Genomic DNA, 15,851 nt, shown 5'->3' with positions numbered 1-15,851 from the left:
TTCTTGGCTGGCAATTTTTTTCTTTCAAGGCTTTATATATGTCATCCCATTGCCTTCTTGCTTGCATGGTTTCTGCCAAATAATCCAAGCTTAGTCTTATTGTTTCTCCTCTGCATGTGACTTTTTGTTTTTCTCAAGCTGTTCTCAGGATTCTGTCTTTGGTTTTAACAAGTGTGATTATGATATGCCTTGGTGATTTTCTTTTGGGGTCTATCCTATACGGGGTTTGTTGAGCTTCTTGGATGGTCAGCTTTTCATCTTTCATGATACTGGGGAAGTTTTCTGTCAGCAATTCTTCAAAGATCCTCTCTGTGTTTTCTGTTTTCTCCCCCTGTTCTGGAACTTCTGATCACTGGCAGATTTTTGCTTTTGATTGTATCCCATATAATTCTCAGGGTTTCTTCATTTTTCTTCAGTCTTCTTTTCTGTTTTTTTCCTCAAACAGAGTTGTATCAAAGTGCTTGTCTTCAGTTTTGCTGATCCCATCTTCCTTCATTTCAAACCTGCTCCTCAGCCTTTCTATGATACTGTCCATTTCTGAAATCTTGTTTATCTTTTGGATTTCTAATTGTTGTTTTTGTATGTTCTCTAGTTGTGAATTTATTTTGCCATTTTGTTCCTGTATTATTTTCTTGAATTCTTCCATTTTTTTGTCTGCTTTTTCCATGAATGTCTATTTTTTCTTCATTTTTGTCTGCTTTTTGCTTAAACTCTTGTATAATTCAGAATATTAAAGATTTGAATATTCTATCAGTTAGGCCTAGTGCCTTTTCCTCTCCTGGAAGATCATCCGGTGTTTTATTTTGGACACCTACTGGAACCATCCTGTCCTGTTTTTGTAAATGTTTTGATATCGTCTGCTGCATTGGGCCATTCAGTGGTTGTTTTCCTCGTTTATTGATTGTAGATTTGTTTGTTTTGTCGTGTTTTTTTTTATTTTATTTGGTTGTGTCTGAGCAGGCAGGCTGTGCGTTCTTTGTTGTTTGCTCGTCTGTGGGCATGATACTTTTCACCTCCTTCTCCAATGGACAGGGTCGTCACTCAGGTGAGGTACAGCAAGGCAGGTCCAGCTGAAGGGGAGTTGCTGGGATGGGTTGTTTGTGGCACATACTAGGGCTGACTGTGTGGACCAGGAATCAATGCAAGGCAGCTTCCAGTAGACCATGCCTGTGCTGCTTGGGAGTGTGATGTTCAGTGTACAGTGCAGGTAGGCAGGAAGGAGGGTAGATTGTGATGTGTGATGCTAAGATGGGCATGGAAAATATGAGAGAGAGGAGAGAGAAACAGGAGCTAGAAACACACACAACAAAAAAGAGTGCTAAGGGAGCTTGCTATTGGAGTGGAGAGATGAGAGCCTGAGAAATGAGGAAAAACAAAAATGAAAAAAAAGAAAAAGGGCAAAAGAAAAAAAATGAATAAATAGAGAAACTGGAAATGAAGAAAGACAAAAAGAAAATAAGAGAAGGAAACAAAACAAAGAAACAGAAAACCAAAAAGAAAAAACAAGAAAAAAGAAATGCCCCCAGGAATGTCTCTGTGTGTCTGCCCAGAGTAAGGGAGTAGCTTCCAAGCCGCGCGGTACTGCCCAGCTAGAAGGGGCTCCCAAACCAAGAAAAGAAAAAGAAAACAAACAAATCAAAACAGAACAAATCAGAGCAAACAAACAAACAAAAAAACCCTAGGGGTCCTACCAGTGTGGTGGCACGGGCCACGAAGCAGTTTCACTGTCAAGCGGTGTTTCATATCCTTTCAGGAAGAAGCAAAGATGGCACATGGAGCCAGGTATTTGAGAGAAAGGAGAGGGAGGTGGTAAGAGGTAAGGAAGAAATCTATAGAAGCAGAAAAAAGCAACACCAGCAGCCAACAAATGGCACTCAGGGAGCTGGCCAGTGTGGGCGAGTGGAATCCAAGTGACACTGGGGTGCTTTCCAGCCAAGATACTGTGGCTGCAGGAAGCAGAGGAGGCTAAGTGCGGCTGAAGAGGGTTGGGGGGTGGGAAAGCATATATCACTGGTTACTGGTTGTTCTGTCTCCTCCTCTGTTCGCTGATCTCCGATAGGAGTCCAAGATGGTGGATCTGTGCTGTTGTGGCTGATAGGGGACCTCTGCATGTATATCTCCTCGCTGTCTGTTCTTGGTCAGTTTCTTATTCCATTTGGTGTTTGGCTGAGTTCTTTATCTCTTCAGTGTGGTGCTTCTGACTATAGCGCCATGTTGCCTGGAAGTCCTAGAATAATATTTTCAAACAGTATTTAATAAAATATGGGTATGTTCACACAATACTGGGGAAGTCAGCACAACTTGACCGGGGCAAAGTCATAGAAGATTCACAGGAACATCCAAACTTCCTGAGAGAGCAAGCTACTGGGTTGAGGACTGGGGACCATGGTCTCAGGGGATGTCTAGTTCAATTGGCATAACGTAGTCTATAGAGTAAATGTTCTACATCTGACTGTGGTGAGTAGTGACTGGGGTCTTAAAAGTCTTTGAGTGGCCATCTAAGATACATCTACTGGGCCTATCCAGGCTGGAGTAAAGAAGAATGAAGAAGACCAAAAACACAAGGGAAAGATTAGTTCAAAGGACTAATGGACCACAACTCACACAATCTCCACCATACTGAGCCAAGAACAACTAGCTGGTGGCCAGTTACCACAATTGACTGCTCTGGCAGGGATCATAATAGAAAGTCCTGGACAGAGTGGGAGAAAAATGTAAAACAAAATTCAAATTCACAAAAGGAAAAAAAAAAAAAGAAAACAGGCTTGATGGTCTGACAGAGACTGGAGAAGCTGGAGAAGCCCCTGGACACCCTTTAACTCAGTACTGAAGTCATTCCTGAGGTTTACCCTTCAGTCAAAGATTAGACAGGTCTATACAGCCAACGGAGCCCTGGTGGCATAGTGCTTAACAACTATAGCTGCTAACCAAAGGGTCGGCAGCTGGAATCCACCAGGCACTCCTTGGATACCCTATGGGGCAGTTCTACTCTGTCCTATAGGGTTGCTGTGAGTTGAAGTTGACTCAATGGCAACAGTTTTTTTTAATAGGGTCAATAATCACACACATGAGGGATGTGCTTCATAGTTTAAACTATGATCAAACCAGTGACAGGTAGTCTATGTTATTTTGTCACTATGGCTAGTAACTTTTGAAAAAAAGTGTACAAACTCAGAACATGACTTAAAAGAACCAAAAATGCACTTGAGTTCAGAGGGGGGTATATTATCTTCTGGGGTCACCTTTCTGACCATGTAGAGTCCTTCCCACCAGAAACCCAACAGTCCTTTCTTGATCTCTCCTTACTTTTCTTCCACCTTACCTCTTCCAGTGTCCCAACTTCAGCCTACTGCTATACCATGTGTCCAGCATTCTGTTCCTATTTTGTGCTGCGTCCCTTGAATTCAAGGTAGCAAATTCTGTTAATCCTATATCCTCACATTTTTCACAATAAATGGGGCTTGAGGGGGGACAATATGTTTTTACTACTATTATTTGCCACTCTTAGCATACATCCAAAGCAACATTACGAAAAGGCTTCGACTTCACTTAGAGAAAGAGCAAGGAAGGCAAAGGAGTATAAAGAAGGCAGAGAAGCTAGTATTTACCCCTCTTAGGAGCCCTGGTTGCACAGTGGTTAAGAGCTTGGCTGCTAACCATAAGGCTGGCAGTTTAAATCCACCAGCAGCTCCTTAGAGACCCTGTGGAGCAGTTCTACTTTGTCCTGTAGGGTCACTATGAGCCTGAATCGACTAGATGGCAATGGGTTTGGCTTTCTGGTTTTTGTGGGAATGGCTAAAATGGCCAAGAAAGTAGAGCAGCACATACTGCCCTGACTTGCCTATAAAAGGAAGACGTGGGAAATGTTCTTTTCTTGTTTTGGGTAAGTCCTACACATTTCTATTTCTTTCTCCTTTTTGTGCCCACTGACAACATTATGAAAATGGGCAAATTCTCTAAGTGAGCCACTGTTACCATTAATGATGTCTAAAAGCTAGTCCTGCCCCAGGGTAGAGGGAACCTATGCTCACTGAATACACAGATAATAATACCTTTGCTGGTTTTGTTTCTTCAGCCTTGTATTTTATCTCTGGCATTTTTCTTTTCTGTAATGCAACTGTAATCGTCACAGTGAGGGGTACATCTACTCATCATTATGTCAGAACAAACATAGACACTGGACAAACCTGAGATTCATATGAGCAGAGACAGAAGAGCAGAATTCATATGGGCAGAAAGAGAAAACAGACATCTGGAACGCCTTCTTCCTACCATAATGAGTAACTTCTGGTGGTAACTGGATGCAAGAGAAGGCTTTAAATTGTAAGAATCTCAAGGCGGCCCCACTTGCCTTTGTGAACTCTAAACTGGCACAAGGCACAAAAGAACTGTGTCCCAAAAAAGGTAGTTTGGAAGATTGAATGCCTGGAAATGACTGGAAGATGATGTGTATTAATATTGACTAATCACAAGAAAGAACCTAATTAATGATAGACGACTTCACCTGTTTGATAGAAAAGGAGCTTCCAAAGAACTTCAGGATCCTTTGAACAAGTGTACAAGACAGACAGATACAAGATCCAATCCCACTGGAAAAATGTGAAGTTGCGGGTTCATTATACTACTCTCTAGTGTGTGTTTGAAAATGTTCATAATATGTAAATTACAACTAAATAAATTTCAAATAAATAGTAGTTAACAAAAACAAAGAAAATCTGTCAATTTCAAAACGTTCTCAACGGGACATCAGATTGGCAGATGTTCTCCACACATCCCCACTGAAATTGCCAATTTATTCTTAAAATAATGTACGTTGCGAAATGTAAGACAGCCCCGATTGAGTCTCTGTTTTGAGTGGGCCCACTTGTATGATAGTACAATGTTACCCCTTCTTTTCTAGGTACTCAGAGTCTTAATATGTATCCAGCTGTAAACCTGCTTCATGTAGACCTTTCTCCTCATTTGAACTTGAGACACTCAGTTGCCTTCAGGGTGTTGGGAAGAAGTGAAGCTGTATGTCTCAGCATCTTGACTCACAGGATGCCCAGAAGTGGCGCTAGAGGGAAAATGGTTGGGAGATAAAATTATAGAAAGAGCATTTCATTTCCAAGAGTATCTAGCGTTTCTTTTATACATTGTAGGATAGTTTCTTTATTCTATTCATATTTTTTTCCATAAAGAATTGTTCTGAATACACTGATTTTCAGAGGAGCTAAGGAATTAATCTCTCAGTCTTTTAGAAACCCATTGTGGCAGCCTGTTTCTTCATCTTAATTTGTGATCTTTCCTGTGGCTATATACGATACCGAATATAACTCACTCGTATTCAGTTATACGGAACAATAAAGAAAGGACTGTCACACAGCTAGGTATAATTTTGCATCCACTAAGCCAATAGGCAGAGCCCTGGTGGCATGGTGGTTAAGAGCTACAGCTGCTAACCAAAAGGTTAGCAGTTCAAATCCACCAGCTGCTTCTTGGAAACCTTATGGGGCAGAATCAACTCGAGGACAACAGTTTTTTTTTTTTTTTTTTTTGGTGTTGTTTGTTTTTTCAAAGCCAATAGGCGAGACATGTCTGACTCCTGGCAAATTCATCAAATGACATCGCGTGTGCATCATAGCAAAGAGAAGCTTCCCTCTGTTTTAAACTCTTAAATTTTTTTTTTGAAAAATGTATCTAGCAAGACCAAAGCAAATATTAATTCTCATCGGTTTCAAATCTTTCTCAGATGTGTACTGATTGGAAACCAACTCAGAAATTTAGTTAGAAATATAAGCTTTTCTCCTTCTCTTAGGTTCAGATCAGGTTTACCAATTTTTTTTTCCTTAGATTTTCTTATGCTGAAGCTATAAACATCAGAAAAGGCCTGAACTCCCAGGTATTCTACAATTTGTCCTGGAGTAATGATGATCCAGAGATCACAGATAATAGCCCAGCCATTGTGTGCTGTATCCACCTACCCTGCAGCAGTTGAGGAAGGGGTTGGTGAGAATGGTGAAGGGGAATAACTTCTGGAACCACACACACACACCCAGACCACCACTGCCAACTCCCTCAGGCTTTTATCAGTTATTTTATAGGAAACAGACCTGGAAAAAATGTACCTTGGGAAATGCAGATGGGCACTTAGGGTGATTTCAATTCATTAGTCTCCAAAAATTTTGTTTGTTTCTTTGAAAACACGATTCTGTTTTTTTTTTTTTTTAAATAAACGAACAAATTTTTTGCCCTTGAAGACCCTAGAGGACAGAGAAGAACTGCCCCATAGGGTTTCCAAGGAGTGGCTGGTGGATTTGAACTGTCGACCATTTGGTTAGCAGCCAAGCTCTTAACCACTGTGCCATCAGGGCTTCCTATTTTACTTTGAACTCTTAATTAACAAAGAAACATAACCGAAGACCAAAAATGTTGGTGAAATGCACCCAAATAAATATTCAGTTTTGAAGCAAAACATAAAAAGATATTTTGTTCTGTTTGGGGGGGTACTCTTAGTGAAGAGTGGCAAATTACTACATGTTTGTCTTAGGCTGGGTTCTCTAGAGAAGCAAAACCAGTAAAGCATATAAATATATATAGAGAGAGAGTTATATCAAGGAAACAGCTCACGTGATTGTAGAGGCTAGAACGTCTCAAGTCTGAGGATCAGGGTAGAGGCCTCTCCCAATTCACGAAGCCACAGAAGCTGGTAATCCCAAGATCAGTATGTCGTAGAGCACAGCTCCTGCTCACGGGCTGTGAAGGTCAATGTATTCCAAGATTGGCAGGCAAGACTGCAAGGTTTCTCCTGATACACATAGCTGCAGGGGCTGGCGTACCCAAGACCGGCAAGTCAGAGAGCAGGCCTCCACTCATAGGCTGTGAAGATCAAGGAATCCCAAGTTCCAAGTTCAGCAGATAAGTTGACAGCTCAAGTCCCAAGAACCCGAGGTCAGACGAACAGGAGGCAGCCACAATCCAGAGTGAGCAAACAGAGTGTCTGCTTATATTTAGATGCAGGCCACACCCCCAAGGAAACTCCCTTTCATCTGACTGGCTACTCACAGTATATTCAATCATGGGAGTGATCACATATAGACACTGAGAATCATGGCCCAGCCAAGTTGATACACAATCTTAACCATCACAGTGTTTATGTGAAAGGTGAACTGTTCCATTTATCATGGTCTATGGCTCCTTTCTCTGAGCTGAAAGCTGCCTCGCTGAGCTTCAAGCCATCTGTAACACTGTATAGGGTAGTAGAGTCTGAATTTCCTGAGTTTATTCTTTAATCTTTCTATTACTATAATTCAACAACATACTCTGCAACTGAATTCTGGAACTAGAAAGAGCAATTCTCACCCAAGGGAACCTGGAAGTCCTTAATTTAAGACAGCTACCGTAGTTGGAATCAACTAGACGGCAACAGGTTTGTTTTTTATCATGCCAGAGTCCTGGTGGCGAAGTGGTTAAGAGCTGTCCACTGCTCAGCAGTCTTAATCCACCAGCCTAGGAAACCCTATGGGACAGTTCTACTCTATCCTATAGGGTTGCAATAGGGTCAGTATGAGTTGGAATCGACTGGACAGCAAGGTTTTTTTGTTTTTGTTTTTTTTAATGTCTCTATGAAGAAGCCCTGATGGCACAGTAGTTAAGTACTCAGCTGCTAATGGAAAGGTCTGAGGTTGGAAAACACCAGCCACTGTGTGGGGAGAAAGGTGTGGCAGTCCCCTCCCATAAAGATTTGCAGCCTTAGAAACCCCATTAGACAGTTCTATTCTGTCCTATGGAGCCCTGGTGCCAAAGTGGTTAAGAGCTTAGGCTGCTAATCAAAAGGCCAGCAGTTCAAATCCACCAGCCTTCCTTGGAAACCCTATGGGACAGTTCTACTCTGTCCTAAAGGGTCGCTATGAGTCAGAATCAAATTGATGGCACCTAAAGACAACAACAATGTATACAGAAATAAAAAAGCAGTGGACATATTTACCTAATGAGATAAGACAGCAAGAGGAACTGGTGGTCAGAGAAGAGGAAGGGCTGTTTGGTCACTGCCATTAGGAGCCTATGAAAGGGGCTGAAAATGCACTGACACTACAAGGCCATGGGCCTTCCCATCACCCAAATTTACTATGGCCAGATAAAAGTACATGGACTAACCCAAGCAGGCAGGTCAAGAGACCAGAAAAGAGGAAGACTGTTCCAAGGACAAATTGTACTAATTTACTTAATCCAGTAAAGCCAATTGTATGTAGTAAAAGTCTGTATTACTTCCAGGTGCACATGAGTTCCTTTGCATAGTGTCAACATGATGTCAGACTACAGAAGATTCCATCCTGGTGATCTCTTCCCACTTGCATTAAACAGTAACTGCTTAAGACTGTTCTAACAGCAAGTACAAGGACGGGGAAAAGACATTGGATCCAAAGGCTACAGTACACAAAACACTAATTCTAGATCGTCGTAGGTAAGAAAGCAGACTCTGTCGTCACATTTCCTGGCCTGAATCCTAACTCCAAGACAAACTAGACTTGGGCAAGTGACTGAAGGACTCAACTTCCTTGTCTGTAAGATGGGAAAAATACTATGAACTTCCCATATAGGACTGTGGTGTGGGTTAAATGAGCTATCACACACTAAGTTCCTAGAATAGTGCCTAACTCACTGTAAGATTTCAATAAGCGTTGCTTATTGCTGTGAATTCTGCTTATCATTTTTCTCCAGTTTCTTCCTTTCAGATATCAAATGAGGGAATTGAAATGCATGAGGCCTTCTTCCACAGAAAAGATGAATTTTGCAAACTTTAAAATATTGGTGTAGATAACATGGTTTGCCAGGATTAGATGTGAGGTGGAAGTAGCCTGGGAAATAATAGAGTCTTGAAAAAGCACAAAGAAAGCTTTGGGGAGCAGATAGGCCTAGAGGCAGAGAGAAAGAGATATCTTGAATGCCAGCAGAAATTAGAAAAGAATAAGCGGAGAGAAATAACTCCCAAACAAGGAGCAACACGGGAGGAAAACTGCACCTCCCAAGAAACACTGATTTTAAGGTAGTTTTCATTATTTTTGGTTGTTTATTTTCAAAGTAACTTTTTCTTTTGATGTGAGTGAGAAGGGTAAGGTTGAAGCAGAATGCTGTCTTTTGTTTTTTCTTACTCGTGTTGAGTTATATCTTTGAGAATTGGCTTCCTCAACTCTATTTCTTCAGAAAAATTGGCCACAAAAGCAAACCAATCCCCAAACCTGAAGGATATTTGCAATCAGCATCTGGATAAGACCATCCAAAGGACAACAAGGGAGGTTGTAAAGCTAGAATTTCCCTTTTATGAAGCCATGACGTATAAAACAAATGGAAATTGGACTCGAATTGCTCTCCTACAAGTTATTTACTGGAAAGCTCTAGGGCAGGGATTATTTTCAGCAACTAGATTTTTGCCATGTCAGATATTAAAAACAGCCTGTTATCATTTGCTTGGCTTCTATATTGCAATAGAACATCCTTCAAAATAATGACCAAATATCTTACAGAACACATGGAATTCTTGGAATGATATTAAAGTGAACTATAAACCCAGAAAATATTCCTAAATTGAATAACGCTGCTCCACTCCTGTCAATACCATATAAATAATCAGACTTTTCACTAAACGTGGTATTTTTTCTCATGAGTTTTCTTCTTAAAAGAAGAAAAGGTATAACACCTTTTGCAAGTGTGTTCTACACGTTCTGGAACCCTACACCATTTCACAGGCTTCCGGAGAAATTCTCGTGAACTAAAACCTTTCTTAAGGCACTAAACACTCCATATGTGTTTAACCTAGGTATTTACCCGGGACTGATGGGCTGTTATCTACAGTTAATTTGTAGCCTCTCTATAGTTAAATTAATACTAACTACAAGTTTAGAAGTTTCTGGAAATGGTACATTAGCATTTCTCCACCACGTCCTCAATACACTTGGAAATTCCACACACTGGAGAGAATTACGCAACTGGTTCAGGACTGCAGCTTCAGAAAGTATGCATTCAGTTGTCTGAATTATGCCTCAATTCTCTTTACCTCTCCCTAATGTTCTATAAATACATATCCCTGTGAAAGTAACTTTGTTCTTAAAATCCAATTAAATGAAGTCATGTGAGGGATGCTGTGGATTTACTTAGTTGAATAAAACATTTCTTCGGAGCATCCAGCATTCTATCTTCACAATAACTTAATCAAAATAAAAGCTTACATCCCTAGTTATTTTCGTATATAAACCACTTTAGATCCAAAAAGTGATTTTTATAATCTATTTTTTAAAAAAGATTTGTGGCTGCAAGAAACCGAAAGAGACCTACATAAGTGGAAAAACATACCTTGCTCGTAGATAGCAGGAGTAAACATTGTGAAAATGTCTATGCTACCCAAAGTGACCTACAGATGCAGTGCAATCCCAATCCAAATTCCACTGGCATTTTTTAATGAGATGGAGAAACAAATCACCAACTTCATATGGAAAAGGGAGATGCCCTGAATACATAAAGCTTTACTCAAGAAGAAGAACAAAGTGGGAGGCCTTACACTACCTGATTTTAAAAAGTATTATACTGCCATGGTAGTCAAAACAGACTGGTACTGGTACAACAACAGATACATAGACCAATGGAACAGAATTGAGAATCCAGATATAAGCTCATCCACCTATGATCAGCTGATATTTGACAAAGGCCCAAAGTCCATTAACTGGGGAAAAGACAGTCTCTTTAACAAATGGTGCTGGCATAACTGGATATCCATCTGCAAAAAAACTGTAACAAGACCCATACCTCACATTATGCATAAAAACTAACCAAAATGGATCAAAGACCTCAATATAAAATCAAAAATGATAAAGATCATGGAAGAAAAAATAGGGACAACACTAGGAGCCCTAATACATGGCATAAACACAATACGAACCATAAGTAACAATGCACAAATACCAGAAGAGAAACTAGATAACTGGGAGCTCCTAAAAATCAAACACATATGCTCATCAAGACATCACCAAAAAGAGTAAAAAGACAACCTACAGATTGGGAAAAAACTTTTGGCTACGACAAATCCAAACAGCATCTAAATCTCTAAAATCTGCAAGATACTGCAAAACCTCAACAACAGAAAGACAAATAACGAAGTTAAAAAATGGGCAAACAATATGAACAGGCACTTCACCAAACCAGACATTCAGGCGGCTACCATATACATGAGGAAATGCTCACGATCATTAGCCGTTAGAGAAATGCAAATCAAAACTGCAATGAGATACCATCTCACCCCAACAAGGCAAGCATTAATCCAAAAAACACAAAATAATAAATTTTGGAGAAGTTGTAGAGAGACCGGACCACTTATACACTGCTGGTGGGAATGTAAAATGGCACAACCACTTTGGAAATTGATTTGGCACTTCCTTAAAAAGCTAGAAATAGAAGTACCATACCATCCAGCAATTCCACTCCTTGGAATATATTCTAGAGAAATAAGAGCCGTCACACTAATAGAAGTATGCACACCCATGTTCATTGAAGCACTGTTTGCGACAGTAAAAAGTTGGAAACAACCTAGGTGCCCATCAACAGACAAATGGATAAACAAATTATGGTATAGTCACACAGTGGAATACTACACAACAGTAAAGAACAATAATGAATCCGCAAAACACATCATGGATGAATCTGGAAAGTATTACGCTGAGTGAAATTAGTCAGTCGCAAAAGGACAAATATTGCACGAGACCACTATTATAAGAACTCAAGAAAAGGTTTAAACACAGAAGAAAACATTCTTTGATGGTTACGAGGGTGGAGAGGGAGGGAGGGGGTATTCACTAACTAGACAGTAGATAAGAATTACCTTAGGTGAAGGGAAGTACAATATACAATCCAGGCGAAGTCAGCACAACTGGACTAAACCAAAGGCTAAGAAGTTTCCTAAATGCAACCAAACACTTCAAGGGACAGAGTAGCCAGGGCAGGGGTCAGGGGACCACAGTTTCAGGGGACATCTAGGGCAATTGGCATAACAAAATTTATTAAGAAAATGTTCTGCAACCCACTTCGGTGAGTGGCGTCTGGGGTCTTAAAAGCTAGTGAGTGGCCATTAAAATGCATCAATTGGTCCCAACCAACCAGGAGCAAAGGAGAGTGAAGAACACCAAGGACACAAAGAAAATATTAGTCCAAGAGACAGAAAACCAAAACCAAACCTGTTGCTGTCGAGTCGATTCCGACTCATAGTGACCCTATAGGACAGAGTAGAACTGCCCCATAGAGTTTCCAAGGAGCGCCTGGTAGACTCAGACTGATGACCTTTTTGTTAGCTGCCGTAGCACTTAACCACTATGCCACCAGGTTTTCCAAGAGAAACCAGAGACTACGTGAGCCTGAGACCAGAAGAACTAGATGGTGCCTGTCTACCACCAATGACTGCCCTGACAGGGAATACAACAGAGAGTCCCTGACAGAGCAGAAGAAAAGTGAGGTGAACAACTCAAATGCTAGTAAAAAGACCAGACTTAATGGTCTGACTGAGACTGGAGGGATCCAGAAGACATGGCCCCCAGTCTTTCTGTTAGCCCAGAACTAAAACCATTCTCGAAGTCACCTCTTCCAATATAGATTAGACTGGACTATAACGTATAAAATAATACTCGTGAAGAGAGTGCTTCTTAGCCCAAGTAGAGACATGAGACTAAATGGGCAGCTCCTGTCCAGAGGCGAGATGAGAAGGCAAAAAGGGACAGGAGCTGGTTGAAAGGACACGGGAAATCGGGGGTGGAAAGGAGGAGTGCTCTGTCACATTATAGGGAAAGCAACTAGGGCCACATAACAATGTGTGTATAAATTTTTGTATGAGAAACTAACTTGAGCTGTAAACTTTCATTTAAAGCACAATTAAAAAAAAAACTTTGTGAGGTGATTTGGTACAATATGTTTCTTTATATGGCCTTTCTGGCCCTGGGCTTGTAATTCTCCCAAAACGATTGGTTGGGCTACAATCTTGCAAGTGATTAGTCAGTTTACTATCCACATAAGTGGCTTGCAAGTAATGGGTCAGTTTTCTACCCACCCTAAAGTCTGACCTTACCCAGATTGGTTATGGAGCCCCCCTCCCTTGTAATTATCAAGGAGTACATGGGCTAGCTTTCAAAAACCCTAGAACACGAGCGTCAGAGGGGGCTTCCTGATTGACTAGAGCCAGGACAGGAGCATGTACTTTGGACACAGGGCCCTGATCTATGACCCTCCCAGACCCAGTAAAACTGCGGCTGTGACAGTGATGGAGGCAGCAGCTGGGACAGTATCAGAAGAAGCAGAGACAACTAACTAACCCAGCTGACCCAGATGGCGACGTGGAGTGTAAAGAACAAGCCCCAGCTGAGAGTTGAGAAGAGCAACCAATAGCCGAGTCCACTAGGTGATGTCACTGAGTTTCCTGTTTGAAAGTTTCCTGATGGTTGAAAATGAACATAGACACTGGTTTTCAGGAAAGGTAAGCAGATTCCCTTTGAATTGTAAGAAGGTCTCCTTTTAGACATTGAGTCCTCTGTGTTTTGCATATCTTTGTTTCTGTTTATATCCTTTGTTTACGTTCTTGTTATTAAAGTGGAGCTTTGGTGGCACAGTGGTTAAGAGTTCGGCTGTTAAACAAAAGGTCAGCAGTTCAAATCCAACAGCTGTTCTTTAGAAACCCTATGGGACAGTCCACTCTGTCCTATAGGGTCACTATTAGTTGGAATCAACTCAATGGCAACAAGTTTGGGTTTTTGGTTATTAAAGTTGTTATTGTAGTTATGTTGTTTCCATGAGTTCTCTGTGACCATTCCAATGAATTAATGAACTCAATGACTTAATGAAGTCAATAGCATTATTGGGGGAATGGCTGGTGTCAGAAATGGTGAAGTTGGAGAACAGGAATATATTTGACCTCTGCCTCATAGATACCAGCTTGTTGCTGTTCTTATAGTTAGTTATTATTTCAGGCAATAAAAAACTATATATCAAGGGAGAGGGGCAAATTAGCCTTGATTAGGAAAGTAAATAATTCATTATTTCTTAAGATTTGATCTTCTATCATTAAACATTGCTATATACTTCAACTTCTCTTTCCTTTGAAACGAATAATAATATAAAATCTCTCCTGCTGCAGTTATCTTTTCTCCATTGAGTCTATGTTCCAGACCCTGTACGAGGTACCAACACCAACCCGTTGCCATCAAGTCAATTCTGACCCATAGCAACCCTGTAGGACAGAGTACAACTGCCCCATAGGGTTTCCAAGGAGTGGCTGGTAGATTTGAACTGCTGACCTTTTGGTTAGCAGCCGTAGCATTTAACCACTGCATCACCAGGGCTCTGTGTGAGGCACAGGGGCTACAAAAAATGAACAAGATCCAATCTTGCCATTGGTGAGTTTACAGAAGAAAATCAGCATCATTATATGGTTGAAAGGATCCCTGGTGGTGCAATGGTTAAGCACTTGGTTGCTAACCAAAAGGTTGGCTGTTTTAACCTACCCAGTGGCTCCATGGGAGAAAGACCTGGCAATCTGCTCCTATAAAGATTACCACCTAGAAAACCCTATGGAGCAGTTCTACTCTGTCACATAGGGTCACTGTGAGTCAAAATGAATTCGACAGCACCTAACAACAACAACATGTGGTTTGATTAATTCTATGCTAGGGTTCATAGGGTCGCTATGAGTTGGAATCGACTCTACAAAAACAGGTTTGGTTTGGTTTAGGGGTCATAGACGAGGGGGCTCAGTTCAGCCTCAGGATGGGGAGGGTATTGTTTAGGTCAGCTATTCAGTTAACAATTATTTAACACTTACTGAAAGGTTTCCCTAAAAATGTATTCCTTGAGCAAAGCCCAGGAGGATCACAGGAGTTGACAATGTGGGAGTATAGAGATTACAAAGATATGCAAAGGCACGGAGGGAAGAATATAGTATATCTGGGATACTCCAAAAAGATTAACGTGGCTTAATGAAAAAGTGCTGAGTATGGGAAGGGTTAGTTTATGAATGGCCTTTTATGCCATCCTAAGGATTTTTAAGATCATCCTGAAGAATAAGGTCCAAATGTGCCAGTTGTCAATCTATTGCAACTCAGATCCAAATCTACCTTTCATCATCCTGCTTGTGATATTGGAGCATTTCTCCAATGCCAGCTGGCATGATGGTATTCTCTTCAGTAAAGGGTGCTGGAGGGACCATAGATGAAGAAAGAGCTTTGCTTTTGGGTTCAGGTGTAAATTTTTTGTGACAGGCTTCTAAGGATGCCAGAGAATGGCTTTCCAGAAAGTCCTTCCAGTGTGATACCTCAGATAACTTCTCTGCCATACAGTAGTGGCCCATGTATTCACCATCCTCACCAATGGCTGGATATTAGCTATGCCGGGGTTGATGGGACTCTTCCAGATTTGTTCTTTCCTTGAATACTCTACCTCAGCCCTAGGGGTAGTGGCTACTCCCTATATCTGCTAGTCCTATATTCTTTAGAGTTTTATCTCCCCCCGTAACTCCAATCCCCTGTTAGAGTTGGTAATTCTTTATATTAAACATTTTCTGTTCAAATTTCTCTGTTGTTTATGTCTCCTAATTAAATCCTGACTGACTCAGAATTGGTACCAGGAGTAGCCCTAGGCAATAGCCTCACAAAATGGCATTTGGGGATTGGTTTAGTCACACTTTGGGGCTTGACCTCAGTACTGAGCTCCTTGCCAATGGGAAATGGGATGCTGGTAATCCATGGAATACAGTGTCATCACAATTAATCAGGCTAACACCTGTGGTTGATTGTGATGAACTGCCAACTGAAGCACGTGCTTTGGGAACCCAAGAGGCTGCTATAAAA

This window comes from Trichechus manatus, unplaced genomic scaffold (assembly GCF_000243295.1).
Source record: "Trichechus manatus latirostris isolate Lorelei unplaced genomic scaffold, TriManLat1.0 scaffold00043, whole genome shotgun sequence".
Classification (NCBI taxonomy): Eukaryota; Metazoa; Chordata; class Mammalia; order Sirenia; family Trichechidae; genus Trichechus; species Trichechus manatus.
The sequence above is the reverse complement of the archived record's forward strand: the minus strand, read 5'-3'. Positions refer to the sequence as shown.